Source organism: Pimephales promelas, chromosome 21, assembly GCF_988280905.1.
Source record: "Pimephales promelas chromosome 21, fPimPro1.hap1.1, whole genome shotgun sequence".
Lineage (NCBI taxonomy): Eukaryota > Metazoa > Chordata > Actinopteri > Cypriniformes > Leuciscidae > Pimephales > Pimephales promelas.
Genome location: NC_142789.1, coordinates 19,859,860 through 19,878,685, shown reverse-complemented (window position 1 = coordinate 19,878,685; position 18,826 = coordinate 19,859,860). Strand labels below are relative to the sequence as shown.

Here is an 18,826-nt window from a genome sequence, read left to right as displayed (position 1 = left end):
CCTCCTAAAGCTCACTCCCATCCGGGTCACGGCACCAGTGGAACCCCTCCGGTTCTACTCGCACCGCCCCGAATAGGTTTAGAACCAGTGTTTCCAGCATGGGAGGTGGGAACGCTAACAAGTACGCTAAAGATCACAGCATCTAGTGTCCATTGCTAATGCACCTCTTGAGACCAGGGGAGTGAGCTTTTACCAGCGCGTTCTCATCCTTTAGCGTCATATAGGTGATGCTAAATGACAAAACAGCGAAATACTACGCATATGGCACCCTTTATCGTTAATATAACACGCGAACCCAAGGCGTCAGAAATCCTTTAGCGTAAATATGAGACTACACCGCCCATAAACCTACCCATCACACCCCGTGTTATATTAACGATATTGATCGTTATTGTACTATTTTGTCATTTTGTCATATAGCGTCATTCACATATGACGCTAAAGGATGAGAATGCGTTGCTTTTACTCGCACAGCTCTTACTAACTGGCCTCTGTTACACTAGCTCTGGAAAATATATTAACTACAATTAAAATAGCTTAAATGGAGAGCAAAAAATGAAACAAACCTTGCTCCACCAACCAAAATATTAAAACCAAACCTTTTTGTTGTCTTCAAGCAACACAAAGTTGTGGTGTTTTGTTCCTGAATATATTACAAATTGGTTGACTCAATGATCAATTATTTAGTTCCTGAATGAATCAGTGTTTTAAATGAATCAGTGTTTTGAATGAATCGGTTGAACAAACGATATTCACTTGCTGCCATCTGATGGCAAAATAAATTAAAACTAGAAATTAAATCTAATACTGAAATGAAATAGTATTTTTCCAAAGAAAAGTGAAACAATTACAATGAACAAACTAAACTAGAATGGGAAATATAAATACACAGTGAAATAAAAATAAAAACTAGCTGCATTTTTCAAAACCAAACAAAAAAAAACCCCAAGTTGCAGGTTTTAAAACGCAGCTCCCTTCGCTCACTGAAACCATCTTCAGTATTCCACACACAAAGAATCACAGCAGAAAGTGTAATTATCACATCTAACGCCCCTGACCCCTGTGGATTCATGAACATTAGCAGTTATTCACATGGGCTTTCCTTCACTGTCAGTGTGGCCACTGTGGAGATTTTCTAATCTTCGCTGGAGATGGTCCCTGGGGATGTGCGGCTTGTTGGTATTTTCTTTTTCTGACTTTCCTCATCCTAATCCTCTTCTCCTTCTCCCTTCCTTCTCTTTGTGGTTAGATTAACAGGCTTAGTGGTAGCCCCTCCAACATCTATACATGTTACAGGCCTCATTGCCAAAGACACACAAGGCCTTTAAGAAGTGCAGGGATGGATGGGAACTTGAAAAGAGGAATTAGACAAGGTCCAATGCCCAGCACACTGACCCGAGTCTTCACAAGATATCTCCGCTAATCAGATATAAACTGTTCCGAATGTCTTTGGATATTTTAAGCGAAAGAAAAGGTTTATGAAATATGGACCTTGAAATGTTACACTGCATGGAAAGCATATTAAGCTACATTTTCCTAAGTAAAAGAACATCCCATCTCCCATCAAAAAAATTGCAATGTCTAAATGTTTCTAAAATTTGTATTTTGCCCACAACCAGGCATATCTAATTTCTAACCATTGGCATGCAGCCCATACCAACAACTCTCACAGCCATATAACTCTGCCGGTTCTCTTTTTAGTTTTTTTTTTTTTTTTTTCTCAGTACAATGGAAATATAGTTTATTTAATATGCCAGTGTAGCTTCAGATTGACAAAGAATGGGATGTTTGCCTGGTCAATTCTTATCACCATCATTAGTTCAGAATTTGGCCATAATGTGTAATCCATATCGAAGGGAGTTTCTCACACTCGCATAACCATAAACAGACACATTTAATGGAAATAAATACCCCCACTGTCACATACAAGTGCCGAATTAATAAAACATCAGGTGATTTCCATCTCTTTGTGTTTTAATTCTGCATGAATGTCTTTAATCAACGAACAAACCATGGCTGGCACGCACAGAACTCATAGATTTACTCAGAATTTACCCTCCCGACAATCATAAAATGCCACCAAAAAACATCAAAAAACCCTCAAATGCCAGTTCAGAAGAATCAATGTAATTTGCTTAAGATAAAAACATCTGCCAAATGAATGAAACTCGAACCCATGGAAAATAGTTCCCACATACTGTACAGTATATAAATTAAGCGAATACAGTACTTAATCATTACATGCTATCCGGTTACAATAGCCACTTTTCCCCCCCATTTGGTAACTGGCCATTATTGTGGAGTCATTGAACTAAAGCCCATTTCGTTAATGATGATGTCATTGGGGCCCAATGTCTGCATCTTTTACCCTGTGGCGAGACTGGACCGACTAAACTGCCCCTTTGATGATCGTAATCTGTAATCCATAAAAAAAGACTATTACCATTCCCTCAATTTCCACTGCTTTTCCCCTTCATTTACTTCCCTATACCGATAACAATGGTCATTACATTCACAAATAGAACAGTGCAGGTGGTTACTGCCAATAATTGAGAGGTTTGGGTAGAATCTGCTTGAGGGAGGAAAGGGATAGACAAAAAGCTAAAGTACTTGATGAGAGGCCGAGTTTGACCCAACCTCTATAAAACTGGCCATAAATTGCAATGGTGAATGACTCCACAGACATGGCTTCGACATTAGGGTGAGTGAACAGCAATACAGGACTTATAGAGCGGGCCATTCGGTTAATAACCCTGAACGCTCACAAGCTGATATGATCTGCGGTCCTGTGCCCGACATGGATGATTGATTTGAGGCTAGTATGAAAATAAAATAAACAAGACTCATTTTTAAAACCACAGAAAAGGGTAAGAGGAATTATTCACTTACTATAAACATTACACACCCAATAAGCTTATAGTCTGTCACTAATCTCTATCTTAACCTATTAAAGTAATTAGCAAAGCAGCGGGAGAGTTGTCCATTTTGATAACTCTCAAAGGAAGAGGGTAATTATCAGGGTTTGAACGTTTTTGCCGGAGGAGAGAGAGACAGTTAGACGGTTCCTCTGATGATAGCCCAAAAAGTACAGAGACAATGAGTGTATGATTTTCCACTGACCTGCCAGGCTAACCCACTCACACAAACAGGAGGTAATTCAGTCTTCCCCATTCACACTGGGGCGCATGGGGCTTACCTTTGTGTGTGGGATGTCTGTTGGCACAAACTATGTTTCTTCATTGGGCGCCTTTTTTAAAAAGCGGGCACATCGCCCAATGTTGACAAAGCAGGGTATCTCCTGCTGTCTGCTTTTTTTTATGTGCACCGAGTGGAAAGAATCAATTATCCCAGCACACAGCTCACCATTTTAATATCTGACTCCTAATTAGATTGCAGGGCGATTTCCCTGATGAAAGAAGATCAGGGTTTTTTTAATATATACACTACCATTCAAAAGTTTGGGGTCAGTACTTGTAAAAATGTATTACTTTTATCCAGGATGCATCAAATTGATCAAAAGTGACAGTAAAGATATGATTTCCATTTCAAATAAATTCTGCTCTTTTGAACTTCATATTCAAAGACCTGAAAAACATGGTTTCCATAAAAATGATACACACACACACTTTATAGCCTACACTAATTAGCAAAAAAGTTACACAAGAAAAGTTTCTTGTAATATTATCTAATATATATATGAAGAGTTGAGATGCAAAAGCCTCTAAGTGCCATTTGAAATTTTCTTCTAGAATGATCATTTTTATCAAGCCTGTATATTTAAGTTCAGTGATTTCACTTAAATGGCAATGAAGATTACCTATTGATTGTCATTTAAGTGAAATCACTGAACTTAAATATACAAGATTGATAAAAATGATCATTCTAGAAGAAAATTTCAAATGGCACTTAGAGGCTTTTACATCTCAACTCTTCATATATATATATATATATATTTTACATATAAAGCAAAAAATAAATAAAGTCTGCGCACCGCGGCTCTAAAGGTAACGTTTCAAGCACTCAGGCTCTGCATCTACATCTATTTGCTTTGCTTTATTGTTATTTTTCGGTATAGCACCAACTTTGAGCATTTACTGGTGATGTGTGTGCTTTTGTTTTAGTGGTTGCCATGTAAATGTATACATACATTTATATGTGCTTATCTAATGTATATGAGAGCATGTTTGTGAGAGGATGTGTTGAGAGACGTCTGTTCTTTGTATTTTGTACTTTGCGTTGTCTTTGTAAAAGTGCGGAAGGGACAAAGTCCAAAACAAATTTCCCTTCGGGGACAATAAAGCATATCTTATCTTATATTCACTCAGAAATCGCAAGTAAATTACAAATAGTTGAATTAAACATGAAAAAATTAGGTAGAAAGGCTGAAATTGTATTTTCTTGTAAAACTTACTTCAATGTTTTGTTTCCAACAATTTTTTTACAGCATAGATCATACATTATTTTCTATTTTATTAGATTTTAAAAAACGTTGACTCCATTTGACTATTAAAACTATATACTCCCATGAGCCACGAGAAACCTAAGTCAGCCAGTGCTTACGTCCATTGTGTAAACAGCAAGGTTTTATGGGGAGAGAGTTAGAAAGACCAAAGGATTTTATGCAATAATGTGCAAGAATGAAAAACTTCAAGGGCTTGTTGGAAGAAGGAAAAAAATTAATAAAAAAAAAAATATCAACACACTATGTCTTTGAAGAGTTCTTTCCCTTTCTTCCAGGTTGCAGTGGCTGTTTTATCTTGCTGAAGGCAAATTAAAAAAAAAAAAGAGCCTGAAAGGGGACAAGAGATGAAGTATACAGATTTTCTTTTGAAGTATATGATCATACCTCAAACCGAATAGCTGAATATATCTGTTTCCTGTAACATCATCAAGCAAAAAAAACAACAACAAACATTTAGTACACAAACAGTAATCCAAGCCTCAAATTCAGCCCTACTGATGGACAGGTCCTTTCCATTCTTACAATTCATTAGCATGCGGTAAATCTCAAGGGAGTGATCTGTCAATGCTCCACCTCAACACCACAGATGCTGATGTAATTATGTACAGGACTGAAAACGCATTAGTCCTTGGTTTGGTCTTGATTATTTCCAGAGGGCGGGTCTCTCATGAAAACTGCATTACTTCACACACTCACAAAGACATGAGATCACAAAATCCTGAGCTACTGATTTTCCCTGTCTCCCACTGCCAATAGGTGGCTATTAGCCAGCAATTTAATATAAATGAGGACTCAAAATAGTATGATGGGCAGAGATGCTCCTGAACGTGGGTTCTTATGAAGGCTGTGCATCATTACTCAGTGCACAGCTAACTGTGTAATGGGCTGTTTGTTCGACTCACTGCAGGATACATGGCGAGATAAAAACTAATAGGCCCTGTTCTATTTCTGTTCTGGGGCTGTGCAGAAACTAGGCAACAATTCAGTCCCGAATCAGGTTTAACCACGCTGCCACCCACAAACAATTATAATGAATGTAACACTAAGGAGAGATGCATAAGGGAGGATGGAGTTCTAAACAGTATGCACTTTCTCATACAAACACATAGGACACTCCTTGCTGAACTATATTGAATGTTTTCTGCTATCAGAGTAGATTAAGTGTTGAGGGTTACGCATTACAATTAATTCGAGTTACCTAATCACTAGTATAGAGCATTACTTTTCAATTTACAACAAAGTGATGTTTAACATTTTAAGTAGGCCTACTTTTTCAAATAAGTTACTTAGTTTTGCCATTTATTGATTGACAGCTCTCCTGCTGGGTACAAATCAGAAGTAAAGGTGTAGGAAGTTGTGCGTGCTGCTGTGTAATCATGATGGTTGTTATAGTTCTAGACTAAATTAAGCATGCATTTACTCATCTCACTTGAGTGTTCCTCAAAATGAATAAAAACAGTGGATATTATGCAAACCTGCAATAATTAAAATATTAAATAACACAAATATACTTTATGTATTCAATCTTAATCTCACGTCTTTACAGTTGACTTTCAATGACCCATAACAAACAAACACAATCCAGCTTTACATCTTCTCAATGATGATTCTGACTCTTGTATAAATTCATTACAAAAGAGAATGATGTTTGCTGGTTTTACAGCTGCAAAGAAAACAATAATACAGAACTGGATTACTCCGCACATATGTGCAAAAACATATTGGATTCATAGCCTCCTCAGAATAGTGACTTGTGAATGTACAACAGCACTAAACCTAGTACCATTGATGCATGGCAATGTTTTTTATTTCCAACATATTGGATTATATAAAGAACATATAAACCCTTAAATTTCTTTTCAATTTTTTTTCAGATTGCTAAATTATTGATAACATGTATCTTCTTCCCCCTTTTCCCTGTCTGTCTGTCTGTTTGAATGTGTTGTATTTTCTTATATTTAAAGACAAAAAAAGTTGATCATAAAAAAAAATAATAATAAAAAAAAAAAAGCAAGCATCCCCAGTCCAGGTTAAAAAAAATTACACAAAAGTAACATAACCCATTACTTTCACTAAAAAGTAATTAAGTAACACAAGTTACTTTTTTAGGAAGTAATGCAATATTGCTACGCATTACTTTTCAAAGTATCTTTCTTTTCTCAACACTGGTTTAAGTAAAAGCAATACCACTGTTGGGAGCAAATTACTCTACTTGACAGTGCATTCTGTATATTTTGGCCTTGTATTAAATTTACGTTCGCGAAACACTGGCCCAATGATTGAACTCTGATCAACTTGATTGCTTTAACATGTGTCTGGCACAGACTATTACTTAACATCTGAAATGTATGTGGGTCTTTTATTAATCAGTCATCCAATATGGCTCATTTCAAGTAAACGCTTCCATCAGATATGAATTTTCACATTTGACATTTATCATAATTCACACTTAACATGCAGCGGACACTCGCAGTCATCACTCCACCTACACACTGTCCCACACACATCTCCAATGATGATATCTTGATAAATTCAACTCTCCATATCAGCCGAATAGAAATAATTAAAATAATAAAAAAAATTACATTTAAATTATATAAATATTTTAATAAAAGAATACTTATATATTTATAGCAGTGAAATACAAATATCGGTCTCATTATAAAAACTGGGGGAAAGGACCAAAACAAGTTTAATGTATAAATGTCATTAATGTGCACATCACCATCTCATTAGTTCTAATTTATGAGAAATATGTGGTCACTGTAATGGAAGTTTTCTCTGTGCTTTCAGTTCTGGTACAGACTGGCTCTCAGGCCACGTTTGTTTGATTCTGTCTGGTGGTCCAGATCTCTCTCAATCGATTCCAGCAGCCTCTCATTCATCAAATTAACATCTCGACGTGTGCCCAAAAAAGAGCTCCCTAGAGTTAGTGAGTTATTGAGTTAGCCCACAGATTTTTATTTTGCCAGGATTTTATACAAATTAAAAACTGACTTGAATTTGCAATGTACATTATACATAACATTGTTATATGTTACAGAACAGAAATAATATAATATTTCATAAACAATAAAGGCTGGTATAGATTTAATCCTATCCAGAATTCACAGTTCAAATTAGTTTTAGAAATTAAAATAATTTATTTTTACTGTAATACATTTTAGAATTAACACAGTAAAATAACTGCAAGAAAAAGGAGCAAATAAAAAACAATAACAGTGCAGTGTGTAATGCAAAACATCCCTTATTACATGCAACACTTTTGTTTTATCCTCATTCACCCCTAAAGACAAGGGGCCCTATTTTAACGATCTAAGAGCATGGTCTAAAGCACAGAGCGCAAGCACACTTAGTGCGTGTCCGAATCGACTTTTGTTAGTTTAACGACAGGAAAAAATGGTCGGTGCACTCGGTGCATGGTCTAAAAGGGTTGTCCCTATTCTCTTAATGAGTAATGGGTGTGTTTTAGGCGTAAAGTGCAAAAAAAACAAAAAAAACAACAACCAGAGTCTCATCTCCAAATTCCATTTACCATGACATCTCTCACGCCATGATGAATTTGCTATTTACATGGCGGAATTTGCAAGCGTAAAAACTGAAAGCATCTCCAGAGAGGAAACGGATCATGCGAGGTTAAAGCGAGCAAGTAGACCATCTCCGGGACCAGCCAGATTCCACCATATCTTTCTGTACACACAATAATAATATTTTAAATTGTAATCATTTAATTTGTAATATTTGGCATGTTTGTGTGCTGCTGCGCAAATGCATTTGCTTGTTAAACAACATGGCGCAGGACGTGAAAATGATAACCGTGTCGGGCTGAAACTAGCAAAAAACACTTGCACTTGGTGCATTCATAGGGTGTATGACAGGACCCATAGTGTTAATCTAAAATGACAATTTAATGAATAAGACAACCACAACAATATCAAAGACTAAAGTCTACTAGAGAAGAAAAAAAACCCTACTGGAATACAGATAAACCTGCCATCCAAACTAACTGTCCATACTCAAACATTCAAGTTTCAGGCCACAAAAAGTCTGGTGCATGTGAGAGTAGCCAGCTAATCTACTTTTTTTAGTGAGTTGGGAAAATCCAATTTCGGAAATATATAATTCCGTAAAAATTAATAAGAAGCCACAAAGCCTGCTGAGCTCCTGAGGGAGCAAGAGATAGATACGGTGAGCGAGAGAAAGCCAGAGAGAGTAATCGGTAGATGTGAGCTGAAGTCTGAGCAAGAACCCATAACTCAGTTTGGAAAACCCTGAGGGCAAGTATAAGGCAAAAAAAAAAAAAAACAATTTTAAAAATGAGCAAAAAGACAAATCTTTACATGTAAAATATATGAACAATGTTTGCCAAAGCTCAATGAATATTGATCAAATCACTTAGTAGACCCTCTAAATTCACATATATAGATTCTCTGTTTGGCCAGAAGTGCTTCAGATCACTGTTAAGTCACTGTAATTTCCTTTGTGCAGTTCACCATTTGTCCCAATGACTGTTACAATTGTCTGCCAGGGTATGAAATCAAACCTGTGCAGCTCATCCCGAATGCCGCAGACCCCCTATTAAACCCAAGCACTTTCACATCACACCGCTATTATGTTCCCTCAACTCCTTCCCTATTCCTGCTAAAATTCACACTTAAATCTTCATTAGCCTGGTGTGTTTTCTTGCCATTTGTTGATCAAAATGGTCTTATTTGTGATGACAACTGACTTTTCAGAGACTTTCCGGATAATGACATCTGCTAAATGCCTTAAAAGGATAGTTAATTTAAAATGTATATATATATTTTTTTTTAAATGTCTGTGGTTGTCTATCCAGTGAAAGTCCCGACAATCTATAGACAAAAACAGTACTTTACAAACTCTTTTGCGTTCCGCAGAATATAGAAAGTCATATAGGTTTTAAGCGACATGAGAGTGAGTAAATGATGACCCAATTTCTTTTCATTTTTGGGTGAACCCTCTCTTTAAAATGTAAATGTACAGGGCAAAACTGAAATCGAAACTCTAAAGGCCTATCCAATATACTCATCTGAGCATCAGTGGTCCAATTACGGTTGTTGTGACAGATGTTAATGTTATATGAGACGAGAGATGGATTCTAGTATTGAATGTTCATGGCTGATGGAAGAGAAGTTTACAGTGCCTGAGTGATGAGTATTCAAACAGCAATGCCTTATTGCCAGTGTAAACAGTCACCATTTATTTGATTAAGGTAAAAAATGCATTTGATCTTGACTAAATTAAAGAGAAAAAAAGCCTTTTGATTACAAATTCGGATTCTGATCTAAGATTGATGCTCTCCATGTTCTTGGCAGGATGTAATTACAGATCTCCGCTGGACACCTGCCGTATCTTGGCACAGCTCTGTTATAATGCATTCACATCACTCTTTGCCTCAGAGGGCACCGCCAGAGGTGCTGTACTTCAAATCACTCATCAAAGACTTCCAGTCAGCATTAACATTTAAGATGGTGGGCATCGGGCTCAAATTATACTTTAGATTCATATCAGGACTTGTTTTGCTCTCTGCAGCTCATGAAAATGAGATCTTGTGTCTCACATAGGCATGCTCTGGGCTCGTTCAGATTTGTCTCGTGTCCAGGCTCTTTGATAAAAATCACTCGGATGGGATAAACATCCCATCTAATTTTGCCAGATTTTTTAGATAAAAAGCAAATAGATTCATAATATGCACAACCTTGTTCTCAGATTTTCATCATTGTATTGAAATCTTGCACATCTCCTAAGCTTATCTGACCACAACATCCGACACGGTTCAGTTTGCAGTTTAGTATCAAACCTTCTCAAATGAAAAGCCAATTAACTTTATCTAGTGATTAAAAGGTGCTAATCAAAGTCAACTTCTCAGCAATTCAGTGATTTAAACTTGAGAAGAGTCCACGATTTCTAACTGATTTTCTTTGTCAATTTGAAAAGATAAAGATCCAGTCTGTCAATTTCAAGTTTAAACATTGCTAGCACACTTATGACAATTTATGTTGAACTCATAAGATATTTGTATGACTTGGGTCACATGAAAACATACAAGTCTGAAATGATTTCAGCATTTTGGCCATTATATTTTTTGAGCAATCAAGAAAAAATTATTTGAGTCATTTTACAATCACGGTTAGATTCAACCGTGGTTCGGTCAGGGGTTGGGACTTCATGGTTAGATTTATATTTGAAATGTAAATCCCAACACTGGGTTGAACTTTGCATAAAATCAGCGAAAATACTTTTAAACATAAATCTGTTATGTGGACTTTCTCCAATATGTCAATATGTCGATTACAGTAGACAAAACAATATGTCGATTACAGTAGACAACGGAATGCAAAAATAGGTTTCCAGCTTGTAAATTAGATAAAATCATCACAGGATATAAGAGAACCCTATTGAGGCCTGGACGTACATATGCAAATGAACCCTAAATAGCTCCCACTCAGGAATTAGAAAATTGAGATCAAATTCCTTCTTTTTTTTTGTGCTGTCAGACGGAGGTCCCAAATGAGCAGTTTCACTCTGCTCTAAAGTTACGGCTGAACTACTTTAAGAAATCTTTGAAAAAAGAAAGTGTACTGTATGCATTGGAAGTGTGTATACACTGGGGTCCAAAAAGCCTGAGACCACCAATTCTTAGATTCAAAATCGATACAAACGCGTAAACTGAACAAGAAATATTTCAGATTCTGCAATATTTCTAGGTCACTAATCAAATCAAAGAAGCAAATTTGTGACATTGACCATGTGATGTCATTTGTACAGGTCTGATGCACTAAACGTCATAGGACCTGGTCTACAGCTCTGGTTCAGATGACAGAAGAGGAAAAGGAGGCCAGTTGTTTTGGGGCTGAGCGGAGACATTGCACAGTAAATAATGTATGACTAAGGCATATATCTCTCAGCCCCCATCACCTTTGTCATTACCTCATAGCCTCACACAGCAAACACAAGCGCAAGCTCACTGATGCATACTTTCACCCAGCGAATCCCACTTGCTTCCAGAGACCCACTTGACCCAGCAGCTCCTCATCATCAAAAATGCAGAATGAGTCATGTAGCAATTTACAGGGGTGACGACAGACTCTTGTTAAAGTCCTTAAAAGGGCCAAAATCACACACAAACACAGACACAGACGTTGTAAGAATCGTTTCAAGTTGGAATGCGAGTATGAGGGACAAATATTTGAGAGATACGAAAAACTATGGTGACACCACCATGAAGAGTCTGAAAAGACTAGAAGAAACAAAGCTAAAAAGGTTTAATAAATGGGAAAAAAATACAACTTTCTGAACCTCTCAAAAGCAATGATTTGGGCTTTATAAGACCTCGATTTATGAAAAAAATACACATACAGATATACATACAATTGAGGTTCATGCAATGCAGAAATTTACATATAACAATCTGTAAAGAGTATCCAATTATAATTCGCTTTAACAATAGAGAAATATACCTGTGCATCCATTACTGGCATCAAATCTAACAAGCAGTAATTGGGGACAAAGGCACGTACCTCACTGATGCCCACCTCCAAATTCTTCCTGAGGAACAGCGAAACAACAGGAGATGTTAACTCGGGGGTATAATGATCCGTCACCTGTTCGGTCCTCGCCAGACCACCTCTGACTCGACTCCCCCTCTGCCAGCTGTACAAGTGGGCTCTCTCATAGCCGGTCCCCTGATATAGACACACAGAGAGGTGAAAGAAAGGAGGCGTGGTTCCATAGCAGATAAATAAAGGAGGGCGGGAGGGAAAGAAGTCCCTTAATCTACAATTCAATATCGTGCACTCCCCTCTCTTATTGTCTCTCTTTCCCTCTCTCACACAGTTACTCTTTCCCTCATGCATATTAACACGTCCCTGTTTTTTCCTTATTCTCCCACACACATGGGGGAAACTATCACTCTCTCTATCTCTCTTTTGCTCGCCACAAACTCTGTTTTTCCCCACTTTTCCTGGGCTCTCTGAGCCGGTATTCATCCGGCAGCAGTGTGACTGAATCAGGGCAGCTCTGGCCATCTGTTGGAGCCTCAGAGCTTCACCTATTCACATGGGTTCTAAAGCTGCGGGTCTGGCAGCGGGGAGAGAAAAGAAGGGGTGGGGATAAGGGATCAATCTTGGAGCAGGAGGGCAGGGGAATGGATCGCTGGGTACAGACTACAGAGAGAGTATTTATTAGGCTGGCAACTATCAGAAGCACTGCAGAGCAGAGGGCTGTTAACAAGGGCACAGACAAACTGCAAAGTTAAGTGCTTCAAGACACAACCCCCCCAAAAAAGTATGGAACGCAATCAGATGCATACAGATGAATTTCGGAGGGTAATTAAATGAATAATGTAATTATTGAAATGTAAAATTTATCTATATTAAATTGCATTTTTCAACTTAAGGAGTCAGCATTTGCAGTAGCCAAGTAAACTAGAACAACAAACTGTGTATAGACATTAAGAATATATAATGTTATTTTTCTAATCTCGTTGGATGATTGAACAAATTGCCAAAAATGCAATGAAGGGGTCATATTTTGGAACTGTAATGTGTGAGATATGGACTGAGCCCTTTTTATTTGGACCTGTAAGAAAGCAAGAGTGCAAAAGTGCCCACCCACTGTTTATTTTTCTCATTAATTTCTCCCATAGGGATTTTTTAAAAGTCGTTTAAGAGTTATTATAAGAACAAAACCAAATAGCTGAGGTGATTTCTCAACATTACAAAATTTCATTGATCAGACAAGACTATACTTAATGGCATTATTGAGGAAAAGAATACAATCAGCATTGTGAATGACATTATAATTGAATCAAAATTATGGAGAAATATACAACTGACAAATAACTGGATAAATATACAAATACGAGATTTTTTTTTTTTTTTGTTGTTTTTGGCAAATCATGGATGGAGTGTTTGACCTGGAACTTTGCTGTTTCACAAGAAGTGAAAATAAAGTGACCCGATATCCCGTTTAAACCCGATATCGTTAAAGGGATACTCCACTTTTTTTTGGAAATAGGCTCATTTTAAAACTCCTCCAGAATTGAGTTTTACTGTTTTTGAATCCATTCAGCCGATTTTCTGATATTTAGAAGAATATCAGTAACCATACAGTTTCTGGTCTCATTGACTTCGGTTACTGATGTTCTTCTAAATATCAGAAAATCAGCTAATTGGATTTGAAAATGGTAAAACTCTCAACTGTTTAACTCTGGGGGAGTTGTAAAATGAGCCTATATTTCCAAAAAAAAAGTGGAGTGTCCCTTTAACAATCAATTCCCCTAAATTGGAGAAAATTAAATGGGATTTTTACTTCCGGAACCCGACTGCACTGTAAACACTAATGCTCAAAATAATTAATTTGTTTGAGTAGGGTAAACTTAAATTAAACAAATGACAGACATATTTTAATTCATCTGAATTGTTTCATTACTTTGAGTTTTATGAACTAGTTTCTTTTAATTTAGACAAACTCAAATTGAATTGAAACTGGGCTGGGAGTCCCATGCTTTGCCATGACACTCGAATCGAAAGGGAGATCAAATGCTAAAATTGTGTTTTTTGTGCAATATTAAGGAGATTTAGCGTTTAATGCTGTGCTATGCTAATTTTGACTGGGGGGGGGTGTTACCAGTGACGACTGAAGCGCAGCGCATGGGCTTGGTTTGACAACAGTTCTATATTACGTTCTATATTACCGTACTCATTCAGCAATTGCTATGCTATGCTGCATTGTGTTACCAGTTAGCAAGTTAGCATTTACTAAATTAACCAAGTTTTTTTTCCCCACTGCTATAAATATTTAAGTTGAGATTATGTGAAAATTATGTTAAATGTAAGAATTAGCTTAACATCAAGTTATGAGCAACTAAAATGTTTAGTAGGCTCCTCAATGTTTGATGTATATGATTAACTTAATTTTAGTTTTTCCAACTTCGGGCTTACAAAACCCCCAAGCAGCCACCCATAATAACACTTTGCCAAATACATAACAGAATAAAGAACACCTTAGCAACTGTATAGCAATGCCCTGGTAACCACCCAACATTGTGTCTTCAGCTGCAGCACAAAGAAAGAAAACATCTCGTCTGTTCGCTACAAACTCAATTTTAAGCCCATGTCAATTCCTAAACACGTTTTGAAAAAGAAACACCAAATCATGCTGTTCATCAGAGTCACGTTACATCAAAGGATAAACAAAACACCAATAGAAACAACAAACTTGACTGCTCACCCATCCAGTGCAGGCGTTACATCTCAGTAATGTCACCCACGTGCATATTGGTTCACTGGCAGCTGTCATTTCTCACAATGAAAGTGCCAGTGTCACGTATCCTGCTCCCTCAGGAGCCTCGCAGAGAAATCAGTCACTGTCTTTGGAACGCTCACATGATGGATGCCTCTGTTTATTTGTGTTCGCAGGTTATTTATTTGCAAAGAGGCACAAACGATCAGAGGAAGAGGACATCTAATCACTCATCTACCCCCTTCCACTGTATATCTCAGGAGCTGCAGGCAGCATCTCTAATGAAAATGAAACCATCACAGTCAAACTAAAGTTTTCTCTCAATTTTATGGGAAAATTTCCATCAAACTGACAAAACGACATTTGATTCAGTCATGAATGTGTGTTTTCCTAGGCCTCCATTTTGATCAAGCATCAATGATACTGCTAACTGCTCTTCAATCTTTTTTGTAATAGTTCTTTTGACCAGAAAAAAAAAGATATTCCGATACGTTTACTTCAATTTGAATCAGTCCAAATGAATGTCCAAACTGTAATCTCAATAGTCACTGATGAGCAACTGGAACAATGTTGCTCTAATGAGATGATGTGCACACACACACACATCTCACCACTAAATGGAAAGACATGATTTATTAATGCATGTTCTCCCAGGAGGAATGACGTGTGGATTCAGATCCTGTGAGATTTTGGCCCGTCTCAGCATGGAGATGGAGATGGTGAACAAGTGTCACTGATGCCATTCTCATGAGGACACATTTAGTTTAACTCTTTTCCAAAGCAGTCCTCAATAACCAGAATTCAATTCACACAAAAATGTACACTACCAGCTTGGCTAAAATAACAAAAATATTTCACTCACACATGACAAGTAGGAAGAGCAGCCCCAGAACTCAAAAATAGTAATAAAAAAAACAAGTAGGTGTGTACTTAACTTAGTATACGTTTACTGGTAGTAAACGACAATGTATACCAAAGTATGCCAATACAAAACTTGTATGGAAAAACATGGACAAAAACAGTTCCACCTGTATTTTGAACAATTGGCCTACATCTAAAAGCCACGTTTAGTTCCCGTGGGCACATTGTTTGCTAAGGCAAATAAATAAGGCGGAATAATGTTTACTCTGATTTTCCAAAAAGGACGGCTATGTTGCATCCTGCTGGGCCATTGTGCCTGGCAAGGACTCCACATTGAAATGAATGCGTTTCTCTATGCAAGTTGTTCCTCTCTGATAAAAACGTCTGCTGTCAGCTCCGGTTTGAGAAAGAGAAGACTTTGTGCAAATTAGACCAACCCCTCTCTACCTCTGAAAGCAGTCCTTTCTCTATGGGCATTTTATTTTGTTCAGGCCTGAATCCCTCCTCCATCACCCCACATTGCCTCTTCAAAACTGCTCCTCTTTTATTCCTGACGGCTCAAAGAGCATCTCTATCAATCGGTCGATGCCCTTGTGATCACCATGGCTACCTTAGGAAAGGAGCTCGTCGTTACAATGGATTTGAATGGTGGTGTCTTAAATATTGAGAGACAACATAGACGCTTGAGTGGCATGCGGATTTACTGCTACTCGTGCGTTCCTCTTATGGCTTGATGTTATAGAATAGCAGTAAACTCGTCTTGATTTAAGGTTAACCCAATTAAATTTAAAGGAATAATCCAGGGTTCAGTATAAGACATAATCGAGAATATACTTTTTTTTCTTTAAAACAAAGAAAAAAAATATACAGTTAGACTGGAAATGAATGGGGCTGATGCATAAACGTAAAAATACTCAATAGTATAACAAGACAATATTCACGTTACCATGATTTTAGGAGAGAAAAAATAAATCTTAATAAAAACTATCTGCTTTTGACAGCAAAACTACATATATTTTGAAAAAATGAATGTGCTGTTGTAAAACATCAAATTTCCTCTTTTAAAGCCTCCAAAAAATGTCCCAATTCACTTCCATTACAAGGGACTCATTGTAACCTTGAATTTTGCTTTAAAAAAAGAAGCCAAATGTATTTCTTCTAATCAACATGGTTACAAAATTTGTCAATTAAGTTTAATTTGATTTGACCCGGAATATTCCTTTTTTTATTCGTAATTTAAAAGGCAAAATTCCTGCAAGCCTGCATGACACAGAAGTGAATGCAGTAACTTTCAAAAGTTGTGTTACAGAAGACTAGAGTAGTGCACTGCATACCAAGACCTCATTAAATGCACAGCATTCCACCAAACATCTGAGGGTCATTAACAACAACCGTGATAATGTCTATTGTACATCATGCTGTCATGTCTAATGTATTCCGTCGTATTTATTTATTCCGCTTGCCACTGTTCACAAGACAGACTCTGATTACTCACATAAATAGTTAATATGACAGTTATGAACTGCCATTTATTCCATTCAATCGCCTGCAAGCTTCGCATTCATACTGTAGAAATGATCTGTAATTCTCCCCAGCATAAGTGAAGGACAGAACAGAAGAGTGATGAAAACAGGAAGAATATTTAAAGGGCAGATTGATGCCATTCGCTGGTTAAAATTGAGCAGTTCAGAAATGTCAAAGTTTCACTGTTAGCGTCTAAAAATAGAAGCTAGACGACACAATCTATAGAAGAACAATTAAAGAATTAGACACCTGATGTTTCTGATTATTATTAATGGGCAAAAATTATATATGGATGATGCATCACTTTGGAGGTCTTCAGGAGGAAGTTACATGTTTCTGAATGCAAATAGCATAACTTAATATATTTAGTTATATGTTTAGTTTAGTTATATGTTTTTCGAAAAAAACTGAATTGTTCTGTGAAATTATTGGCATGGTGGTAATGACAGCATTTTTGGGACTTTGTTACACTTTTTTTGTACAATTGTTTGTGTACAAATTGTACACAAACACCAAATTATAATATTTCCTCATTTTAGTTTTAATACTACCATTATTATTATAGAAGAAAAGTTACAAAGGCTGTCAATTAAACTACACATAGGTTACTGAATCAGAAAATAGTAATTAAAGAGACACAGAACGCTATTATAATATATCCTTCAAAACTAGACTGAAAACTTTTTTTTTTTTTTTTTACAATAGTCAAGGGGCAGTAACGGTTCTCTTAATTTATAGTACAGAACCACTTAATTCAGTTTAAAACAGTGATATGCAGGTCAGGAAATAACAAGAGCTAGTTAGTGTGTATCTGCCAGTAAAGCTTAAGGCCTCAAGTGAGAGAACATCTAATTTAAAGTCACTTTGATTGCCTTTTATTTTGCAATGATTATCACAGTCGAATAGACTAGGATTGTTGCATTAGCATCTACACATCATTCTCTAAGCATTTACTTATAATTTAAAATTCCACATGCATCCCCTATTTCTCATTCAGACACACCACATCTTCAGCAACAGAGAAAGATTTGGAGTCTTTCACCAAACATCTTGAGTGCCTGGCCAGAGCTTGTTCACTGCTCTTGTATACAATCAAGAATGCTACGCTCCCACAGTGCCTTCAAAAGCCCTGAATTAATAATCACAGCACTTTTTAGGAATTAGCAACCAGTCATGTTCACTGCCTTAAATTATTAATGAGTTGTTTGTACCACAAGTTGACCTTCCTTCGGTTGTTGCTCTCCAAACAAACGTGCAAGCAGGACGAAGCAGTGTGGAGTGAAGCACCAGGGCTTTTTATGAGAGACATGCATGCTTTTACTGAATGAGAAGGTTAACAGCGAAAATAAAACCGAATTGCAAAAGTCAAGCCAAACCCTTGGACTTTTGAATGCTGAGGCAAAAGGTCAAAGAAAAAAAGAATATCAACCAACAAGGCTGAAAAGACACCAGTGAAAACTGAATGACATGAAACACAATATCTTCAATCAAAAATATAATTACCTCCCTATTTTAATAAATATTATCTCTTTTAAAATCATATATTCCATAAATGTAACACCTGCCTTGGTGTTAAACAAACAAACAAACAAAAATATTGGTCATTCCAGAACTCTAGCACCTCCCTCCAAACTAACGTTGCTCCTAATTGCGTCATTATAATGCTATAAATATTTAATATTTATATAGGCCTATTTTTATAGCCTATACAAA

At 36.8% G+C, this 18,826-nt stretch overlaps 1 protein-coding gene across 3 annotated transcripts in view; it reads right to left on the bottom strand.

The window, feature by feature from the left end:
• sulf2a (sulfatase 2a) overlaps positions 1-18,826 on the bottom strand; it is a 38,230-nt gene that overhangs the window by 18,646 nt on the left and 758 nt on the right. For 2 of the 3 annotated variants that reach the window (XM_039674001.2, XM_089125138.1), the window contains exon 2: positions 12,004-12,168. The exons of the other annotated variant lie outside the window; for it this stretch is intronic. The gene's annotated coding sequence lies outside the window, so the exon portion shown is untranslated. The remainder of the gene's footprint in view (positions 1-12,003; positions 12,169-18,826) is intronic. 3 annotated transcript variants of the gene reach the window in all.